This window comes from Callithrix jacchus, chromosome 19 (assembly GCF_049354715.1).
Source record: "Callithrix jacchus isolate 240 chromosome 19, calJac240_pri, whole genome shotgun sequence".
Taxonomy (NCBI): Eukaryota; Metazoa; Chordata; class Mammalia; order Primates; family Cebidae; genus Callithrix; species Callithrix jacchus.
The window spans coordinates 41779336-41799508 of NC_133520.1; the positions used below are offsets into that span (position 1 = coordinate 41779336).

The 20173-nt window shown below is 47.9% G+C and overlaps 1 long non-coding RNA gene across 1 annotated transcript; it reads left to right on the forward strand.

The window, feature by feature from the left end:
- The first annotated feature begins 63 nt into the window (after positions 1-63).
- Positions 64-14237, forward strand: LOC128930246 (uncharacterized). The gene is made up of 3 exons (XR_008478027.2): positions 64-340; positions 9748-9855; positions 12607-14237. It is a non-coding gene; the product is annotated as an uncharacterized LOC128930246 (long non-coding RNA).
- Positions 14238-20173: the final 5936 nt, after the last annotated feature.

Here is a 20173-nt window from a genome sequence, read left to right on the forward strand (position 1 = left end):
CATCATTCACAGGGTATTGTGATGCACATTGGCTTACAGAGCTAGGGAGAGTAGAGATCCTTTGGTCGCTAGGGAGAGTCCAGCTGCATGTGAAAGAAAGGGCAAAAATGAGCGTGAAAAGGAAAATCCTGGAGGCAAATAATCCCGGCTGTCTAATCCCCGGAGCTTTCTTTCTGTAAAGATTGTCCCAAGCACAACGTAAGGTGAAAATCTGGTGTCACACTGAGGAGTCCTGCCCTCTACAAGCTAGAACTGAGGAAGCGGTTTGGCACCAAGGGAAAGATGAGGCCAGCTCTGCCTGGTCCAAGACTAGATTAGGCTCCAAGCTGCTCCTCTGAAGGTATCAAAGGAAAATTTTGATTATTTAAAAATATGGTTCAAGGGCCGGGCGCGGTGGCTCAAGCCTGTAATCCCAGCACTTTGGGAGGCCGAGGCGGGTGGATCACGAGGTCAAGAGATCGAGACCATCCTGGTCAACATGGTGAAACCCCGTCTCTACTAAAAATTACAAAAAATTAGCTGGGCATGGTGGCGCGTGCCTGTAATCCCAGCTACTCAGGAGGCTGAGGCAGGAGAATTGCCTGAACCCAGTGGGCGGAGGTTGCGGTGAGCCGAGATTGCGCCATTGCACTCCAGCCTGGGTAACAAGAGCGAAACTCCGTCTCAAAAAAAAAAAAAAAAAAATATGGTTCAAACCAATCCATGGAGTATCACAGTAGCACCACTATACAGAACAGCAGGTCAAACCCCAGAAGAAGGAAGTGGCAAAAATATTTATTCTGACCAACCTCTGTCAAAACCAAGCCAAAACAAAACGCTGGCATTATGTACCGTGGGTTGCCCTGGAAACAGGGATACTTCTCAGTTAGATACGCTTTGCGAGTTAGAAAGTAAAACATTTCCATAAGGTTCCAGATGGCACATAGGAGAGACCAGGGGCTAGGCTGGGTTCCCGCTGGGAGCATAACCTACATGGGAGAGGCATAAAATAATGTAATAACAGAATCTTGGTGACACAGCATTTTGTTGAAAGCAGATAAGCTAGGGAAAACTTAAATGTATAAGAACAGAAGCAACAAACTGGACCCACACTAATAGAAATGATAAATTGGTTCTCATTTGTTGAGCAAGCACCTTCCCACACGCTGTTTCAGCTATTAGACATCTACCATCTAGAATCTCCACCACCTCCATGGAAGGAGACTCTCTATCGAAAACGAAGTGTTTCCATTTGAAATGAAGGCTGAGAGAAGCTAAGAAACTGGCCTAACAGTCATACACCCACGTTGTAATGAATCTACAAATTGAATCCAGTTTTTTGATGTCAAAGGCGTTTTAAGAATAATAGGCTGTGTTCTCCATTGAGGAGAAAAATGAACAAAAAAGTTCCCATGTTCTATGTAAGATATACCTGGTAATAGAAAAAAAGTACAAAGGAGAACGTTTAAAAATGAACACAGGCTGTGCGCAAGGGTCGTGCCAGTAATCCCAGCACTTTGGGAGACAGAGGTGGGTGGATCACTTGAGGTCGGGAATTCGAGACCAGCCTGACCGACATGGCTAAACCCCATCTCTACTAAAAATACAAAAACATTAGTCAGGCGTTGTGGTGTGCACCTGTAATCACAGCTACTCAGGAGGCTGGTGCAGGCGAATTGCTTGAACCCGGGAGGCAGAGGCTGCAGTGAGCCACCTCACACCATTGAGCGCCAGCCTAGGAGAAAGAACAAGACTCTGTCTCAAAAAAAAAAATAATAATAATAATTTTTAAAAATAGGAACGCAAATCTCACTAGTCAGATTATAAGCAAAATGCTTGTTCTTCGGTACTGCAAGGAAAAATGAAGATTCAGACAAAAAGTTTTCTCAGTAAGACAATTTTACTTTCTGCAGAAAGGGTTCTCTCTGTCAGCAATCTTGCTATGAAAGCACGATGAGCAAAGGAAAGGTGGCATATTTATTCTTTTTTTTTTTTGAGACGGAGTTTCGCTCTTGTTGCCCAGGCTGGAGTGCAATGGCACGATCTCGGCTCACCGCAACCTCCGCATCCTGGGTCCAGGCAATTCTCCTGCCTCAGCCTCCCGAGTAGCTGGGATTACAGGCACGCGCCACTGTGCCCAGCTAATTTTTTGTATTTTTAGTAGAGACGGGGTTTCACCATGTTGACCAGGATGGCCTCGATCTGTTGACCTCGTGATCCACCCGCCTCGGCCTCCCATGGGGCCCTCACTGCTGTGTCTGATCTCCATTGGTTGGAGCCAGACTTGCCAATCTAAACTGAACCTGATTGACTAACAACTTAAAACTTTTCTAAATAGGTAAAGGCAATGGAGAACAAAGGAAAAGAGGAAGTTGCTTGCGAAAGGACCTAGAAAAGTAATAACGTTCTTAAATAAGGAAGGGGCATAGGCTGCGAGCTGGGCCATGCCTGTGAGCACGTCTAGCACAAATATCTTGGTTAGAGAACAAGGACATAGACTGGACTATGTGCCTATGAGCACGTCTAGCACAAATATCTTGGTTAGAGAACAAGGACATAGACTGGACTATGTGCCTGTGAGCACGTCTAGCACAAATATCTTGGTTAGAGAACAAGGACATAGAATGGACTTACTCTTTTATATCTGACAGCTACACAGGACAGGGCTTAACAAAGAGTTATTAGCAAAAAGCGAGAAGGTGTTGAAGAAAGTCAGTCTTTAAAAGTCACTATTATTTCTAACATTTATTATTATTTAACAAGAAGGGACATGTTGAAGAGGAACCTTTTACTTTCCACAAGTCAGAAACTATTATTGTCCACAATTGGTGAATATCAGTTTAGATGTCATTCTAGAGAGATAAACGGATGGAGGTTAAGAGTGAGACAGCTTTATAGACAAATAATTTTAGAAAACTGGGATCATATTATGCATGCCATGTATATAAAATGTAAAAATATAATTTAAGTGCATTTCGAAACATTTAACTGAAGAGTCAAACCAAAATTATGTTAAGTCTACACAGTAGAAGAGATTCTGTGGACTCTCATCAGAGCTGCCTCTGAACAACAGGTGCTGCTTTTGCATAAAGATGTTCATTGATATAAATTTTGCCAAGCCTGTGCCATGCTTGGTGACATCTAACACATAGGCCTCCGTTCCCCTCGGCTTTAAAGTGTCCTCCACATCTCCCCCCGCGTTTTGTATATGGCAAGGTGGTGCTTCCTTAGATGAGTGGTATTGGGACTGTCCTGCAAAACGTGAACACATCACTATCGGTCCGTCTTTCCGCCATGTCGTATTGTCCTTTGACTCTCTCAAAAGGCAAAATGTTGCCAGTCCATGCTGGCCGCCGTCCAGGGAAGCCGCATCATCTTTTCTTATAATATATCCAACTCTTACCTTCATGTTTGGAAGCACATTTGTTAAATAACTGTTCCCCCGGATCCACCGTTAGTTCACTCTTTGGAAGTCATCTTCTGTCCACTTAGTCTCATATTTCCTTCTTGATGACGTCAGAGAGCTCGGTGACCTTCCTCATTGCATAGAACCTTTAAATAGTCTCTTTAAAATAATGCATGTTCTGGCACGGTGGCTCACGCCTGTAATCGCAACACTTTGGGAGGCTGAAGCGGCTGGACCACCTGAGGTCAGGAGTTCAAGACCAGCCTGACCCAATATAGTGAAATCCTGTCTCTACTAAAAATACAAAAATTATCTGGGCATGATGGTGCACGCCTATAATTCCAGCTACTTGGGAGGCCGAGGCAGGAGAATCATGTGAACCTGAGAGGTAGAGGTTTCAGTGAGCCGAGATCAATATAAATAAATAAATATAAAATAAAATAAAACATGTTCTCACAATTCAGAAAATACGAAAAAATGCAGGAACATGAAAATAATATGAAATTCTTCAATCCAGAGACACTATTATTAACATGAGTTCATTCAATAGATCACTGTTATGATTGGAGTGTGGTGCCTTGTATAATTCACTTCTCAGGAGGAAGCCCTGGCTAGTTAGCCGGAATTCATTCCAGGACACAGCAGCGGTGCTTGGTGTCCCTCACCCACTTTCCACCTTCCCACGTGGAGCCAACCCTACATGGCAGATTCCCTGCCCTTCCTCCCATCCCCTTGCCAGCGCCTCCACCGCTCCAGTCTAAAGGTGTCTTTTAAACAGATGAGCCCTCTAGTCATAAAATGTACAGGGATCCCTGCAGTGGAAATTGTGGTGCCCTGCCTCGACTACCCTTCAGGACCAAGCTGTGCCCATACCTGCCGAGACTGTGGGTTGCCTCTTGATAACTCACAACTAAATTGCTCTTCAAGAATTGGCTGGACCGGGCGTGGTGGCTCACGCCTCGGTGGCTCACCCGAGGTGGGTGGATCACGAGGTCAAGAGATCGAGACCATCCTGGTCAACAAGGTGAAACCCCGGCTCTTCTAAAAATACAAAAAATTAGCTGGGCACGGTGGCGCATGCCTGTAATCCCAGCACTTTGGGAGGCCGAGGCGGGTGGATCACGAGGTCAAGAGATCGAGACCATCCTGGTCAACATGGTGAAACCCCCGTCTCTACTAAAAATACAAAAAAATTAGCTGGGCATGGTGGCGCGTGCCTGTAATCCCAGCTACTCGGGAGGCTGAGGCAGGAGAATTGCTTGAACCCAGGAGGCGAAGGTTGCGGTGAGCCGAGACCGCTCCATTGCACTCTGGCCTGGGTAACAAGAGCGAAACTCCGTCTCAAAAAAAAAAAAAAAAAAAGAATTGGCCTTAGGCAAAAACAAAACAGGTGTCCGAGGTGTATGCTCCCACCTGCAGGCAGCCATATCCAGTGACTCTTCAACATGAGGACGACAAGGAGCAGCCCCCTTGCCTGGGTTTGGGACAACTGCGAAGGGTCATCTCAGCTTCAAACTCCCTGTGGAATCAACTGGCTGAGGCACAGCCCTTGCTGCATCTGAGGCCGTTTTTACCTCTACTCAATCCTGCTCCTTTTGTTCCATTGTGGAGATATTTCTTGTGCCTATTCCCCAGACCATCTCCACACCAATCTTCCTCTCAGAGAGTTTCCCGGTGAACCTGATGGGAAAGAGTTGGTCTGGGAGTGGGCCCAGGAAGCAGACTCGAAGATGAATTTTGAGATTCTGTCCCTGCCAACAGGGTACCAGTAAAATCCTCCTTACCGGTGGGAGGTGGAGTAGGGCTAGCCCCTGCCGTTCTGTAGGTAAGCAAGTGTTAAAACCTTTCCTTACGGTACAAAAGGACAGAGCGGGAGTAGGAGGAAAGCAACTGGCAGGTGCAGTTTCTCAGGCATTTGAGAGGGTGGGGGAAGTCCTTATGAGAGTGACGGAACTGGATGGCTCTTGATGAGTACAATCCACGCTTTGCAGTAAGACGGCAAACATCATCATTAATTCAGGCCCAGTGTGAAAGCAGGGCTCCCTCTTTGCAGCATGCACAGACTCTCATTTCCTGCAGCAGGGGGCAGAAAAAAATGAGAAGTAGACTAAGGATTGACATGTAAGAGTAGTGGGGCCCCCGACAAGAACCCAGCAAATCTGCTCTGCCAACATCATGGCTGCGTTTGGAAAGATTGCTGACCTAAGATTTGCATGAGGACAGAGAGCTCAAAGCACCTGACAGCTTGCACACCCAGCTTCATCCCTGTTCAGGGTCATTGTTCCTCCCTGGCTTGACAGCTTGAAGACAATGCAGAGCCCATCTCGCCACCTGTCTAGAATTTACCCCCATTTCCTCTGCTGGCCACCAGACGATAATTAGATGGAGTGACAACGTAACCTGCAGAGGAAGTGCCTGGCCCTCTAGGAGAGGAAAGAAATGATGAGTCAGAGGAAAATCATCTGAATTTCAGTCATAAGGAAAGATTAGATAAGTTCAAACATTCTACAGCATAACTGGCCTGAACTCTTTAAAAATCATAAAGTCAAAAAAGATACCAGAAGGCGGAGAAACTCTTCTAGATAAAAGCAATCCGTCGTCTTGGCCTGGGTCCTGGCCCAGACTGGGAAGTGCCTACAGCAGGACCAGTGCACTTTCTGGATGCCGTCTGGAGGACCAAGGTTCTATTCCCCGGCTGAAAGTTTTTGACTTCTCAGTATGAGGACGACAGTTTGCCTGCTCACAGATCATAGTTCACCACGTGCCAAGAATTTGCATTACCCAAGATTACACACCCTTCCCGGGGTAGCCCAGGTCCAAAGATTGGGAGACATGGGGACAAAAGTCCAGCCTCCTTGCTTGAATTTGGGACATCTCTTGGGTTCCATTCTAGCTTCAGAGCTTTCTGTGGCATTGGCTGACCGTCTGATGTGAGTGACTCACGGTTCAGCTTCTCCCTTTGCCAAGTCCTGCCTCCTTCACTCCCTTGCACGTGTTGCTACACCAGCACACCCCAACAGACTGCTTCCCAGTAGCCTGCCATGAAAATGTCCATCTCAGAGTGTGGACCCCAGGAAACCCTGCCTAAGAGACCGACCCAAGGCCAGAGGACCTCCCGCTTCAAAAGAACTGCAACCCTGGCATTTTCCATCTGTCCCCAGTCAAATATTGCAGTGCTTACACTTGAGTATGTACATCATGTGCTTTGGGAGTAGGGGAGGGAATGAAGAAGATAGTGGCTAAGGAGCATTCCAGCAGCCATTCCATTCCATGATGCCATTAGACCCACAGCCACGTGCACCTGCAGTCCGGGACTTTGAGACCAGACTAGGCAACATACTGAGACCCTGTCTCAAAAACATTTTCTTAATTAAAAAAAGCCAAATTTTGGGCAACCATCTAACATAATATTCTCAATGAATTTAAAAAGGTCTCTTTATCAGACACGCAAGACATAGTGTTTAAGGAGAACCTGCCAGGTACTCATTCCGGTAGCGGCCAGCCGGGAGGGAGGAAGTTCTAGGAGACGTGGAGACACATAGAGACCCAAAGTGCAGCTGTGCACCTTGGCTATAAAACAGGGCAGTGAAACCCACCTCCTGAGGCTCATTTGCATCAGGATTACAAGACAGAACGTCTGAGGCAGCACCTCATTTGTTTGCAAATGTTAGTTATAATTATATAGGACAGCCATAAACCTCAAAAACTCTGTAGACCAGGGGGTCTCACTCTGACTCATTGACATAAACTGTCCTTTGGGACAATAATGTATTGAATGTTTGCCTCAAACATGCTTTTCACTTCCCCCCAGATTTTTTTTTATTGTAAATTGATCGTTTATAATTGTACAGTCCAACAGTTTATTTAGAAAATGTCAAACTTACAGAAAAGTTGAAAGAATACAATAAGCATTCATGCACCTTCAACTTACCTGCACCAGTTTTTAATAGTTTCACCACATTATATTATTTTTTCTGAACCATTTGAAAGTAGGCATCATGACAGTTCATTCTAAATATTGCAGCATGCATTTCCTAAGAATAGGAACATTTTCTGTTAGCCCCAGAGGGCTGTCTCACCTGAGAACAGTAACACTCATTTTATAACACCGTCATATACAGTCCAAATTTGAATCTTCGTAAATGACCCAAAAATGTTTTTCAGAGTTTATCTTTTCTTCCTCTGTGATTCAGTGACCCAGGGCTGAATCACATTCTCTGCGGTTGTTACGGCTCCGGCCTCATCTGTCTGTTCCTCCTCATTCTTTGCTTTGTGTTTCATGGTAGTAACTTTGCTTTAACGAGTCTGTCCAGTTGTAGAATATCTCACAGTCCATTTTTTTTCTCATTTGCTTATGATTAGGTTGTAAGGAAACACTGCTGATATAAGTACCTCACAGGGGAATTTGTGACATATTGTATCCTTTTTAAGACCTTACTAAGGTCTTGATTTTGGTTTTAGGTTACAAAAATAATCACTATTAACTTGATAAAAAATGAATTTCTTGGAAGGCTGTTTATTAGAGTGGACTGTAGAACTGAAGGAAGGAGGAGAACCGCCATGCCTCAGGAGGCAGGCCCAGGTCAGGTCTTGGGGTCCCGGAAGCAGGGGTTCAGGGTCCCTTGGGCACTGCCATTGATGTGACGGACACAATGACACCCTGTCTGTCCGGGTCAGGATCACATAGCATAGACACAGCCTCTGGGGAAATGAGATCAGGCAGCCGCTGCCTGCTTTCTATTTAAGAGAGGAGGACATTGACCATCATATGAGGCTTATACAAAAAGGTTTTACTTGGTTTATTATTTGATTTGCCCAGCAGATCAAGAGACAGGAAAGTCTGAAGAATCCCCCAAGCAACAGAGTGTCTCCGAAGTCATAAGATCATTTCATGCGTCTTGTTAGCCTGACTTCCCCAGTCCTCACCCTCTGCCCCCAATTAATTAAATCACCGACATGCCAGTCACCCAAGTCATAAATTTGGGAATCGCCTAAGAATCCTGCTCCCTCTGCCCTCACTTCTGGTAGCTCACTAAGTACTTTCACTTCTGCTTCCCAATAGGGTCACCGTGCTGTTCTCAACCCACCTGCTAGCTCAGTTCCTCATCACCTCTTGCTTGGATCTGTGCTAAAGACTGTGAGCTCAGCCTGCAGGTCACCTCCCCACTGAGCATCGTCCATTTCTTCTTGGCTAATACAATCAAAATTTTGTTCAGGTCGTAATGGGCCCAGCTCAAGGGAATGATTATGGTTGATCTCACCCAAGCTTGGAGATCCCATTTCCGTGTGTGTGTGTGTGTGTGTGTGTGTGTTTGTGTGTGTGTGTTTGAGACAAGGTCTATCTGTGTTGCTCACGCTGGTCTCAAACTCCTGGGCTCAAGTAATCTTCCCACTTCAACCTCCTGAGTAGCTGGTACTACAGGTGCACACCACCACACCCAGCTCCCATCACAGGTCAAAGCACCTTTGTGACTTAGTTCTAACCGACAAGATGTAAGGAAACATTTGTTGGGGATTTGCTAAAGAATATTTTCCTTGCTGAAAAAGAACTATCTTTTCCCACCCTCCCCTTCCATTCTCTGCAATGGAAAACACGATGTGCGGAGCCCAGCAGCCGCTACGCGATCGATGCCGGCCGTGCCGCCACCCACGCTGTTTCCTTGCTGTAGAACACACCTCTTCTCCTGTCTGCCTGGCTGATTTCTGTTCATTCCTCATCTAGGGAGTGTCCCCTACCCACCTGACCGTGTAATCCCTCTCCCGCTCCACTGATCTTTAGGTACTGTCCACCTGTGTGCCAGCCCAGTTACACCTTAAGGTTGGCACATGTCTCCTCTTCTTTGTGAGAAACAGCGTAAGTTGGTTAAGGGCAAGAAGTCTGGCCACAGAGCCCTGGTTTCATTATTTTATTTTACTGAGACAGGGTCTCGCTCGTCACCCAGGCTAGAGGGCAGTGGCACAACCATGGATCACTGCAGCCTTAACCTCCTGGGCTCAAGCAATCCTCGTGCCTCAGCCTCGAGAGTAGCTGGTACTCCTGTGGCTGGGACTATAGGCATGTGCCACCACACCCAGCTAATTTAAAACATTTTTTAAATTTTTTGTAGAGATTGAGTCTCACTATGCTGCCCAGGCTGAGCCTGGGTTTTAAATTCTCATGCCACTGCTTTACTGGTTCCACTGGTCATTCCTTTCAGAGCCTTGATTTTCTCTTTTGAAAAATGGCAATAGATCATTATTATCTAGATGGTAGTGTTATGGGGAATCAATGATCAATGCACGTTAGCTTAGCACAGTGCCTGGTACGCGATAACCTCTCATCATGCATTAATGATCTTTTATTCTTTTTTGTTTTGAAACAGAGTCTCACTCTGTCGCCCAGGCTGGCATGATATCAGCTCACTGCAACCTCCGCCTCCTGAGTTCAAGCGATTCTCCTACCTCAGCCTCCTGAGTAGCTGGGATTACAGGTGCTCACCACCACGCCTGGCTAATTTTTGTACTTTTAATAGAGATGGGTTTCACCATGTTGGCCAGGCCAGTCTTGAACTCCTGATCTTGTGATCCACATGCCTCAGCCTCCCAAGGTGCTGAGATTACAGGCTTAAGCTGTCACGCCTGGCCATGCATACAGTGGTCTTATTATTATTACCGTTTCTGGCACCAACATATAATCAGTCACTTACTAGATGGCTGAGCTCTGATTTGCCTTGGAGATCTTGACTCCAAGTCCAGTGCTCTTTTTTACTGAACTGAAGTTTGTGGCTTTAAAGAGGCACAGGCCTCCTTGTTAGCTGAGGCCCAAGTGGGCTGCTGGTGTTGAATGTGTGGTAACAAATGCACAGGTGCCACCATTCATTTACGCTCAGGTGTCGCTTAGGATCTAGAAACAATTGTCTCAAACCCACAGCGTCACTACATGAACAGGTCCAAAGCCTACTGGGGAGGGAGCAGGGCTATGGTGATATTCTCATTTACTTTTTACTTTAAACTCCACTTTTTTTTTTTTTTGAGACACAGTCTCACTTTGTCTCCAGGCTGGAATGCAGTGGTGTGGTCTTGACTCACTGCAACCTCTGCCTCCCAGGTTTAACCGGTTCTCGCCTCAGCCTCCTGAGTAGCTGGGATTACAGGTGCGCACCACCGTGCTCAGCTAATTTTTGTATCTTTAGTAGGGGCGAGGTTTCACCATGTTGGCCAGGCTGGTCTGATCTCCTGACCTCATGATTCAGCAGCCTCAGCCTCCCAAAGTGTTGGGATTCCGGGGGTGAGCCACCATGCCCAGCTTGTTTTGTTTTTTAAGGAGGCAGGGTCTCGATCTATCACTAGGTTAGAGGGCAGTGGTGTGATCAGGGCTCACTGCAACCTTGAACTCATGGACTCAAGCAATCCTCCTGCCTCAGTCTTCTGAGCAGCTGGGACCACAGGTGCACACCACTGTGACTGGCTAAGTTAAAAAAACTTTTTGTAAAGATGAGGTTTTGCCAATTGCCCAGACAGGTCTTGAACTGCTGGCCTCAAGCAATTCTCTTAAAGTGATGTGATTACAGGTGTGAGCCGCTGTGTTTTTTTAAAACCAATTTCTGGGTGTGATAGAGACTGCTAGTTGTCTCTCATATTTATTCTGTCCTTACAGCACCCTCACTTTTTAGCTGAGCTCAGAGGTGACTCAACTAAAGACTATATTTCTCAGCCTTCCTTTCATGTGTTCAAGAAAAAAAATAAGAGAGTACAGATGGCGCAGTGAGTGGGAAAGTTCTACCCTTGAGCGAGAAACCTGATCTAGCACAGATTCTAGATTCTGGGGATTTGGTTCAAGGGAGGAAAAATGCAGCTGGTTTCTAAAGCCAGGAGACAGAACCGTTTCTGTCTCATGTCAGAAAATCGCAGTGTCTCAATGTTGCATTGGCTGGCAACATTGAGGTTTGCTGGTTAGGTAAGCACTGGGCTGGCTGGAAGCCTTACAGTATATATGAGGGACCTGCTTTGGGACTGTGGCATTGGCAGCCTCTGCTTGAGTTAAGATTATGGTGCTCAGTGAATCTGTATTAGTGGCAGCCGGCTGGGTGGCCAGGTCCTGGTATGTCACAGTTAAGTGTGGCTATGTGTCTAATTCTGGCCAAGGGAAAGCAACGGGGAGCGTCGTGTGCCATTTTTAAAAGGTGTGGCCCTCTCCTTCCTGTTTGGTGGGAATGCAGACAAGATGCTGGGTTCAAGCAGCCCTGGGTCCCTGCGACAGAAGCGGAATGAAGGATGGTAGAATGATACATTTGAGGAAGGCTGGCTCCCTGACGCGTGCAGAGCCACCAAACCAACTCTCGACTGCTTTCCTCAGGACTTGGTTTAGATGAAACAGCAGTGAGCTTCTATCTTGTTGAATCCCATCTTTTTATTTTTTTGAAGACCAAGTCTTGCTGTGTGGCCCAGGCTGGAGTACAGTGGCAGGATCTCAGCTCACTGCAACCTCCACCTCCCATGTTCAAGGGATCTGGGCTCACCGCAACCTCCGCCTCCTGGGTTTAAGCAGTTCTCTCAGCCTCCCAAGTAGCTAGGATTACAGGCGTGTGCCACCATGCCAGCTAATTTTTGTATTTTTAGTAGAGCCTGGGTTTCACCACGTGAGCCAGGCTGATCTCGAACTCCTGACCTCAGGTGATCTGCGTGCCTCAGCCTCCCAAAGTACTAGGATTACAGGTGTGAGCCACCATGCCCGGCCTTGAAGCTCATCTCTGCAGAGCCAGTCCCACATATGTGTTGAGCAGGACAAGATCCACCAATCTGGAAAGGAACCTTGTTTTTAAAGAGGAATTTTCTACCCAGTCACCTCCCTCCCTTCATTCATTCCCTTGTTGAAAAAATGTTAGCTATTGTATACCAACAGTTCCTTTACCTTTACACTTAGGAAAAACGGGAGTTATAGCACAAAAACAGCACAACAAAAACAACAGCAACAGCAACAACAACAAAACCCAGGGGTACTGAAAAGAGCCAGATGCCATTGTCACGAACATCCCAGTTCCTGAGCCTTATGTGGCCTCTGGGAAGCAAAGATTAACTGATTACATGGTTGTCACAACAATCAGCTTACAGTCATGTTTCAGTGCCAATCATAAGCATGGTAGAAAATGAGCTATGTACTGTTTATCTACTGCTTTACTATGGAAACTTGTTTTATTTCTCTTCCCCCCTCCTCCTTTCTTTCTTTCTTTTTTTTTTTTCAGCACCAAATAGGATGGCAGGCAAGTGCAATGATTTCTCCTAGCCTCCTAGGATGCCTTAAAACTTAGGTGCAGATTTTCTTACAATGATTTGGACTCTGGTGTCTTGATGTGGTATCATCAATAAGTAGCAGGATCCTGAAGAGAAACACCTGAAATGGGAAGCTGGACCATAGGCCACGATCAGAATTAAGTTCATGGAAAATAAAGAAATGTTAAAAAAAAGTTATTTAGGTAAGTTTTGGAATAAGATTTGTGCTTGCTACATAACGTCCATTTGTTGAGCACCCTTATTGCAAGCCTGACGTGTTGCTAAAGCACCTTGTAAGGTTATTTTTCTTTTCTTTTTGAGACAGGGTCTGACTTTGTCCCCCAAGCTGGTGTGCTGTGGTACAATACACCCTCAAGCAATCCTCCCACCTCAGCTTCCCAATTGGCTGGGGTTACAGATGCATGCCACCATGACTAATTCTTTTTTTTTGTAGAGACAGGGTCTCCCTGTGTTGCTGAGGCTGGTCTTGAACTCCTGGACTGGAGCAATCCTCCCACCAGGGCCTCCCAAATTGCTGGGATTACAGGTGTGAGCCACCATGCCCAACAGATTATTTTTTAAAATTCTCACAGTGTTATGAGGTAGGTACTACGAAATCTAATTTGCAAGGAAAGCAACTGAGGCCTGGACACACTGAGTGTCTGGCCTGTAGTTACACAGGCAGTAAAGGCAAAGGTAGGCTCTGAACCCAGATCTGTGTGACTCCAAAGTCCCCGCCTCTGTGGAGCGTGCTTGGGACTGTGGGTCAGAAGACCTGAGTTGGGATCCTGGCTTTGCAGGCCTTAGCTCCCGACTCTGGGTATGTTGAGTCTCCCTAGGCTTCAGTATCCCCAACTGACAGCATCACGTCCTCCTGCGCCCATCAGCAGCAGGAGATCATCACCCCATAATGCAGGCATTCTGCTTCTGTTTTTTCCTGTCTTGTGGGCTCCTTGGTGACTGATTCATCTGGGAGAAAACTCTGGGAGGATCTTATTGGGCGACAGAACAGGCAACGTTGGGGAGGCTCTTGCGGGGAGAGAGAGAGGAGACTTAAGGAGAATCATAAACACTGCCCGCCTCTCACCTGCATTGCTGCCCCATCCTGTCTCCATTGGACCACAGCCATTTGTCCCTGGACTGGGTGACTCAGCACTTGCAGGAGAGAACCGACTGAGGCTGAAGTTGCCAGAGGAAACCAAACAATTCTTATTTACCAAACTGTCAAAATCCTATCATTGCAATTAAGGAGATAGGCAATTAACTGTGTCTTAATTACAGCAGCTGCCACTTCTTCTGAATGCCGTAATTTACAGAGAGAATGGGAGGAGACTTTACATTAATGTGTGTCTTTAAACAACGAAAAACATTGATGAGCCTGAAGAAAATTGTCAGCCTGGTGGCAGGGCCCCTCCTGGGAAGAGCCATTGTTACGAAATGTGCTTACAGACGCCACGATTTTCCTCTGCCTTTGTTGCCTAATGGCTGAATTCCTAACAAACCAGAATGACACTCTCACATCCTATTTTATACACAATACAATTTACTGATTCCAATAGCAACACCATCTGTGAAAACCTCTGCAAGTGTCGTCTCAGTCTGTCTTGTTGGTTTAAAAAAAAAAGAAAAAGCTTCAGTTTTAAAAGAAAGGGCTTTATTTTTGAGACAGAGTCTCGCTCTGTCGCCCAGGCTGGAGTGCAGTAGTGTGATCTGGGTTCACTGCAACCCAGTGAAAGTTCCCTCCGCCTCCTGGGTTCAAGCAATTTTCCTGCCCCAGGCTCCCGAGTAGCTGGGATTATAGGCATGTGACACCACACCTGGCTGATTTTTGAATTTTTCATAAGACAAGTTTTGCCGTGTTGGCCAGGCTGGTCTCGAACCCTTGACCTCAGGTGATCTGCCTGCCTGGGCCTCCCAAAATGCTAGGATTACAGCCATGAATCACCACGCTTGGCCCTGAAGTAAATAATTTTAAAATATTAAGTACAGACTCATGGACAGAGAAACAAGGTTTTCCTTTTTTTTTTTTTTAAATGGTGTCTCACTATGTTGCCCAGGCTGGAACAAAGCTTTTAAATTCAGGATTTTAAAGGGTAGTCAGATTTACCTCTGAACAACCAACATTTGTTTTAGACAAATGGGGAAACTGACGGTCAGAGAAATGAAGACACTTGCTCAGGGTCACGGATCACGCTGCTATGTGGCCAAGTTGCTTTCAGGCCCAGAGTTTGCTTTTTCCCCAAGGCTGGTTGGCCACGGGGGATGCAAGGTTGCCCACAGTGAGGGATCCCAAACAGGGGAGAAGACAGCTGTGGCAAATCCAGGAGAAGCAGCCCTTAGAAGCCACCACATGCCAGGTGAGGTGGCTGGCAGGGGAGCGCCCAGACTCAGCTGCAGGTTGGAGCAGTGCGTCAGTCCCTGGGAGGCCCTGAGTGGAGCAGCAGTCACATAATACTTTCAAGTGAGACTGACCAGGCCTCAAACTGCTGCTCCTCCACTCCTCAGCCAGGTGACCTTGGGAAACGTCCTTGTCATCTATGAGCTTCAATAGCATCAATGCTCTTCATTTATGCTGGGGACCAGATCAGCCTTGCACAACTGCCATGAGGATATAAAAGGAGAAGATGTGGCCCAGGGTCTGGAATTGTGGCTGGGATGCTGAAGTCTCCTGGTAAATGTTTGTGCATCCTTCTTCCCCAAAGGAGGCTAGAGAGGGCCTCCAATGTAGGAGGCATTGGGGGTGCTGGGCAGTTACCAGAAAAAGGGCAAATCCAGAAGCTGACACTAAGAACCAGAGCATGCACTGAGGGAGGGAGGCTCAGTCTTAGGAATGAGCTAGATGCTTGGTTATCATGGCCAGGGACCAGACCAAGGCTGGACAACAGATATCACAGGCTTTGTGTTGAGTTCCCGAGAGCTGGGTTCAAGGCTGTCACATCCTCCTTCCAGATCTGAACCGCAGACCCTGACCCAGCGACGGGTGAACAAATCCGTCGGACACAGACATCCAGAGAAAGTGCGGGCTAGGCGTCCGGGCCGCTCACAGACACCGACATCCAGAGAAAGTGCGGGCTAGGGGTCCGGGCTGATCACAGACACAGACATCCAGAGAAAGTGCGGGCTAGGGGTCCGGGCCGATCACAGACACAGACATCCAGAGAAAGTGCGGGCTAGGGGTCCGGGCCGATCACAGACACAGACATCCAGAGAAAGTGCGGGCTAGGGGTCCGGGCCGATCACAGACACAGACATCCAGAGAAAGTGCGGGCTAGGGGTCCGGGCCGCTCACAGACACAGACATCCAGAGAAAGTGCGGGCTAGGCGTCCGGGCCGCTCACAGACACAGACATCCAGAGAAAGTGCGGGCTAGGGGTCCGGGCCGTTCACAGACACAGACATCCAGAGAAAGTGCGGGCTAGGGGTCCGGGCCGCTCACAGACACAGACATCCAGAGCAAGTGCGGGCTAGGGGTCCGGGCCGTTCACAGACACAGACATCCAGAGAAAGTGCGGGCTAGGGGTCCGGGCCGCTCACAGACACAGACATCCAGAGCAAGTGCGGGCTAGGGGTCCGGGCTGTTCACAGACACAGACATCCAGAGAAAGTGCGGGCTAGGGGTCCGGGCCGCTCACAGACACAGACATCCAGAGCAAGTGCGGGCTAGGGGTCCGGGCCGTTCACAGACACAGACATCCAGAGAAAGTGCGGGCTAGGGGTCCGGGCCGCTCACAGACACAGACATCCAGAGAAAGTGCGGGCTAGGGGTCCGGGCCGCTCAGACACTGACATCCAGAGAAAGTGCGGGCTAGGGGTCCGGGCCGCTCACAGACACAGACATCCAGAGAAAGTGCGGGCTAGGGGTCCGGGCCGCTCAGACACTGACATCCAGAGAAAGTGCGGGCTAGGCGTCCGGGCCGCTCACAGACACAGACATCCAGAGAAAGTGCAGGCTAGGGGTCCGGGCCGTTCACAGACACAGACATCCAGAGAAAGTGCAGGCTAGGGGTCCGGGCCGTTCACAGACACAGACATCCAGAGAAAGTGCGGGCTAGGGGTCCGGGCCGCTCACAGACACAGACATCCAGAGCAAGTGCGGGCTAGGGGTCCGGGCTGTTCACAGACACAGACATCCAGAGAAAGTGCGGGCTAGGGGTCCGGGCCGCTCACAGACACAGACATCCAGAGCAAGTGCGGGCTAGGGGTCCGGGCCGTTCACAGACACAGACATCCAGAGAAAGTGCGGGCTAGGGGTCCGGGCCGCTCACAGACACAGACATCCAGAGAAAGTGCGGGCTAGGGGTCCGGGCCGCTCAGACACTGACATCCAGAGAAAGTGCGGGCTAGGGGTCCGGGCCGCTCACAGACACAGACATCCAGAGAAAGTGCGGGCTAGGGGTCCGGGCCGCTCAGACACTGAGGACGTGCTGTAAAGAGTCAGCAGCCCTGGCTCTCTCGGCTGGCACTGCAGGCCTTTGTTCAGAATAGATTTAATGGCAAAGGCTTTCAGTACATACACCTGTGGATGATTAACATGGCCGCCCTCCCTGGAGAGAGCAGTCCTACAGGTGACTGAAGGCCAGGTTCCAAGGCCTAAGCAAACTAACTTACCTAGATCAGTTTCTCTGCTTCCCCTAGTTACCTACCTTAAGCTTTCAGGCACCGGATAAGAGAATCTGGATGCCTTCAGCCAAATCCTATTCTGAGGCTTTTGTAAGAACTTCCGGGCTTCCAAGAAGAGTTGTGTCCATTTTACAATTTTTCCCACCACCCTGACTGGACTTCTCCATCCTCTGGCTTTGGATCAGAATGAATCCTAGGACCTGTGCATGAGACTAAGTGGCTGAGCTGAGACTAAATGGGTGGGCTCTAACACCCAGAATGTTGAGGTGGCCCCAGGCCCAGGCTTCCTCTTGGCAGGCCCTATCTGCTCAGTGCTTGGATGTACTGTTCTGGCAGCCTGCAGAGAAATGAAAACTGCCTTGACCGGGGGGCTAAGTGAGGGCATGGTGCTGTGCCCACAGACACCTCCCCTTAGGCCGGTTCATCTGGGAGGCAGCCTGCAGAGAAATGAAAACTGCCTTGACCGGGGGGCTAAGTGAGGGCATGGTGCTGTGCCCACAGACACCTCCCCTTAGGCCGGTTCATCTGGGAGGCAGCCTGCAGAGAAATGAAAACTGCCTTGACCGGGGGGCTAAGTGAGGGCATGGTGCTGTGCCCACAGACACCTCCCCTTAGGCCGGTTCATCTGGGAGGCAGCGTCTCTTCTCTTGTCTGAGTGAACTTTGATTTCTCTTCTGGAGACTCAGAGTTTTCAACACAATTCATTAGTTTAGAGATACAATTGTATCAAAGTGGCTGGGCACAGTGGCTCATACTTTAATCCTAGCGCTTTGGGAGACTCGTGGGAGGATTGACTTCAGCCAGGAGTTCGAGGGCAACAAAAATAAACAAACTAGCTGGGCATCGTGGCACATCCCTGTAGTCCCAGCTACTCCGGAAGCTACGGTGGGAGGATCCCCTGAGCCCAGGAGTTGGAGGCTGTAGTGACCTATGATGGCACCACTGCACTCCAGCCTGGATGACAGAGTGAGACCAAAATGAAAACAAAAACCAGAAAAAAAAAAGTCACATGGAAGTAAAGTGCATGCCTGCAATTACCTTCACAAGAGGGTTGAATGTAACCTGAGAGTTGCCTGGTAACCACTGCAGAACAGACAGGGCCAGCCCCAGCAAGGGAGCCTCCCTCCTGACCTCCCGGCCCTTCTCTTCACCCCTCTGAGCCAAGTCAGCGTCCAGGAAGGAAGCAGTCCTTTGTCATCTGGATCCTGGTGGAATCTCCCAGGGGAGCCAGAACGTCAGCATCTCCGTTTGTGACCAACATAATTGTTAGAGGCACCTCTTATCTAGTGACCAGCAGCAGAAGTGCCGTCCAGAGACTGTGATCAGACCTCTGTCTCAGAGAGTCACTGATCGTTTCCCAGAAAGGAAGCTCAGAGATGAAACAGCATGAAGTGATAATGGCACAGATGGTGGTGGTGGGGGGGGCAGAGATCTGGGCTTGCAGGTTGGGCGGGGTTGTGGGGTGATCCTATCCCCACTGTCTTAAAATTATTGATTTTCTGGTTCATCATTTGCAGAAGTCAGACTCCACATCCTATTAACTCCTATGTACCCAGACTTAACACAGAAGCAGCAGATGTAAAGAGGCTACGGGCAAGTGGAATTAACACTGGGCAGAGTTTTGAGTGTGGAGATTCCTTAGAGAACGGAGAGTGGAACTACCATGTGATCCAGGAATCCGACTTCTGGGCGTCCACCCAGAAGAAAGGAAGTCAGCATGCAGGAAAGGGACTTGCACATGCATGTTTGTAGCATCACAGTTAACTGCAAAAATGTGGCACCAACCCAAATGCCCATCAATCAATGAGTGGATAAAGAAACTGATACATACATATGATGGAATACTACTCGGCCATAAAAAGGAATGAATTAATGGCATTTGCAGTGACCTGGATGAGATTGGAGATGATTATTCTTTTTGGTTTTGTTTTGTTTTGTTTTTATTTTTAACCCTCCAATCAGATGTCTTGTTCTTCCATGGAGATGATTGTTCTAAGTGAAGTAACTCAGAAATGGAAAACCAAACATCGTACATCGTACGTTCTCACAGATACATGGGAGCTAAGCTATGAGGGTGCAAAGCCATAAAGATGATACAGTGAACTCTGGGGACTTGGGAAGAAGGGTGGGAGGGGTGAGGGACAAAAGACTACAGGTAGGGTACAGTGTATACTGCTCGGGTGGTGGGTGCACCAAAATCTCACAAATCATCACTGAAGAACTTAGTCACGTAAGCAAACACGACCGGTTCCCCAATAACCTATGGAAAAACCACTGAACAGAGCCTTGGGTCCCTGCCTGTCATTCTTGCATTCAGTCATACGAAGCCACTAGGATCAAAGAATCACGGAAAATCGGGCTGGACAAACCTTGGAGACTATCGGGAGGCGGAGGCAGGAGAATTGCTTGAACCCAGGAGGCGGAGGTTGCAGTGAATTACGATCTCACCACTGAACACCAGCCTGGGTGACAGAGCAAGACTCCATCTCAAAATAAATAAATAATAAATAAAATAAGATTAAAATTTTAAAAACTACTTAGATACATTTCCTTTTCTTTAATTCTAGTCTGCCTTTCCTGCACTGTTCTATCTTTTGCTTTAAAAAAGTCCCCAGGTCCATTATTCATAATAATGTAATTGAAAGTTTTCATTTAGCAGTAGAGCTCCACTCACAGAATCCATTCCAGGTGGCACGTGAGGGACGCCTTCGACGTCTGAAGACACAAGGCCTCAAAGGCAGAGGATAGCCCACCGGCGGAGATGTGTGTTCACCTGGCATCAACGTCTTTTCCTGCTATTTTCTCCTAAGATTCCACATTGTCTCTTTGGCAAAGAAACATCCTGCCCTTTTTCTCTTTCTTTCTTTCTTTCTTTCTTTCTTTCTTTCTTTCTTTCTTTCTTTCTTTCTTTCTTTCTTT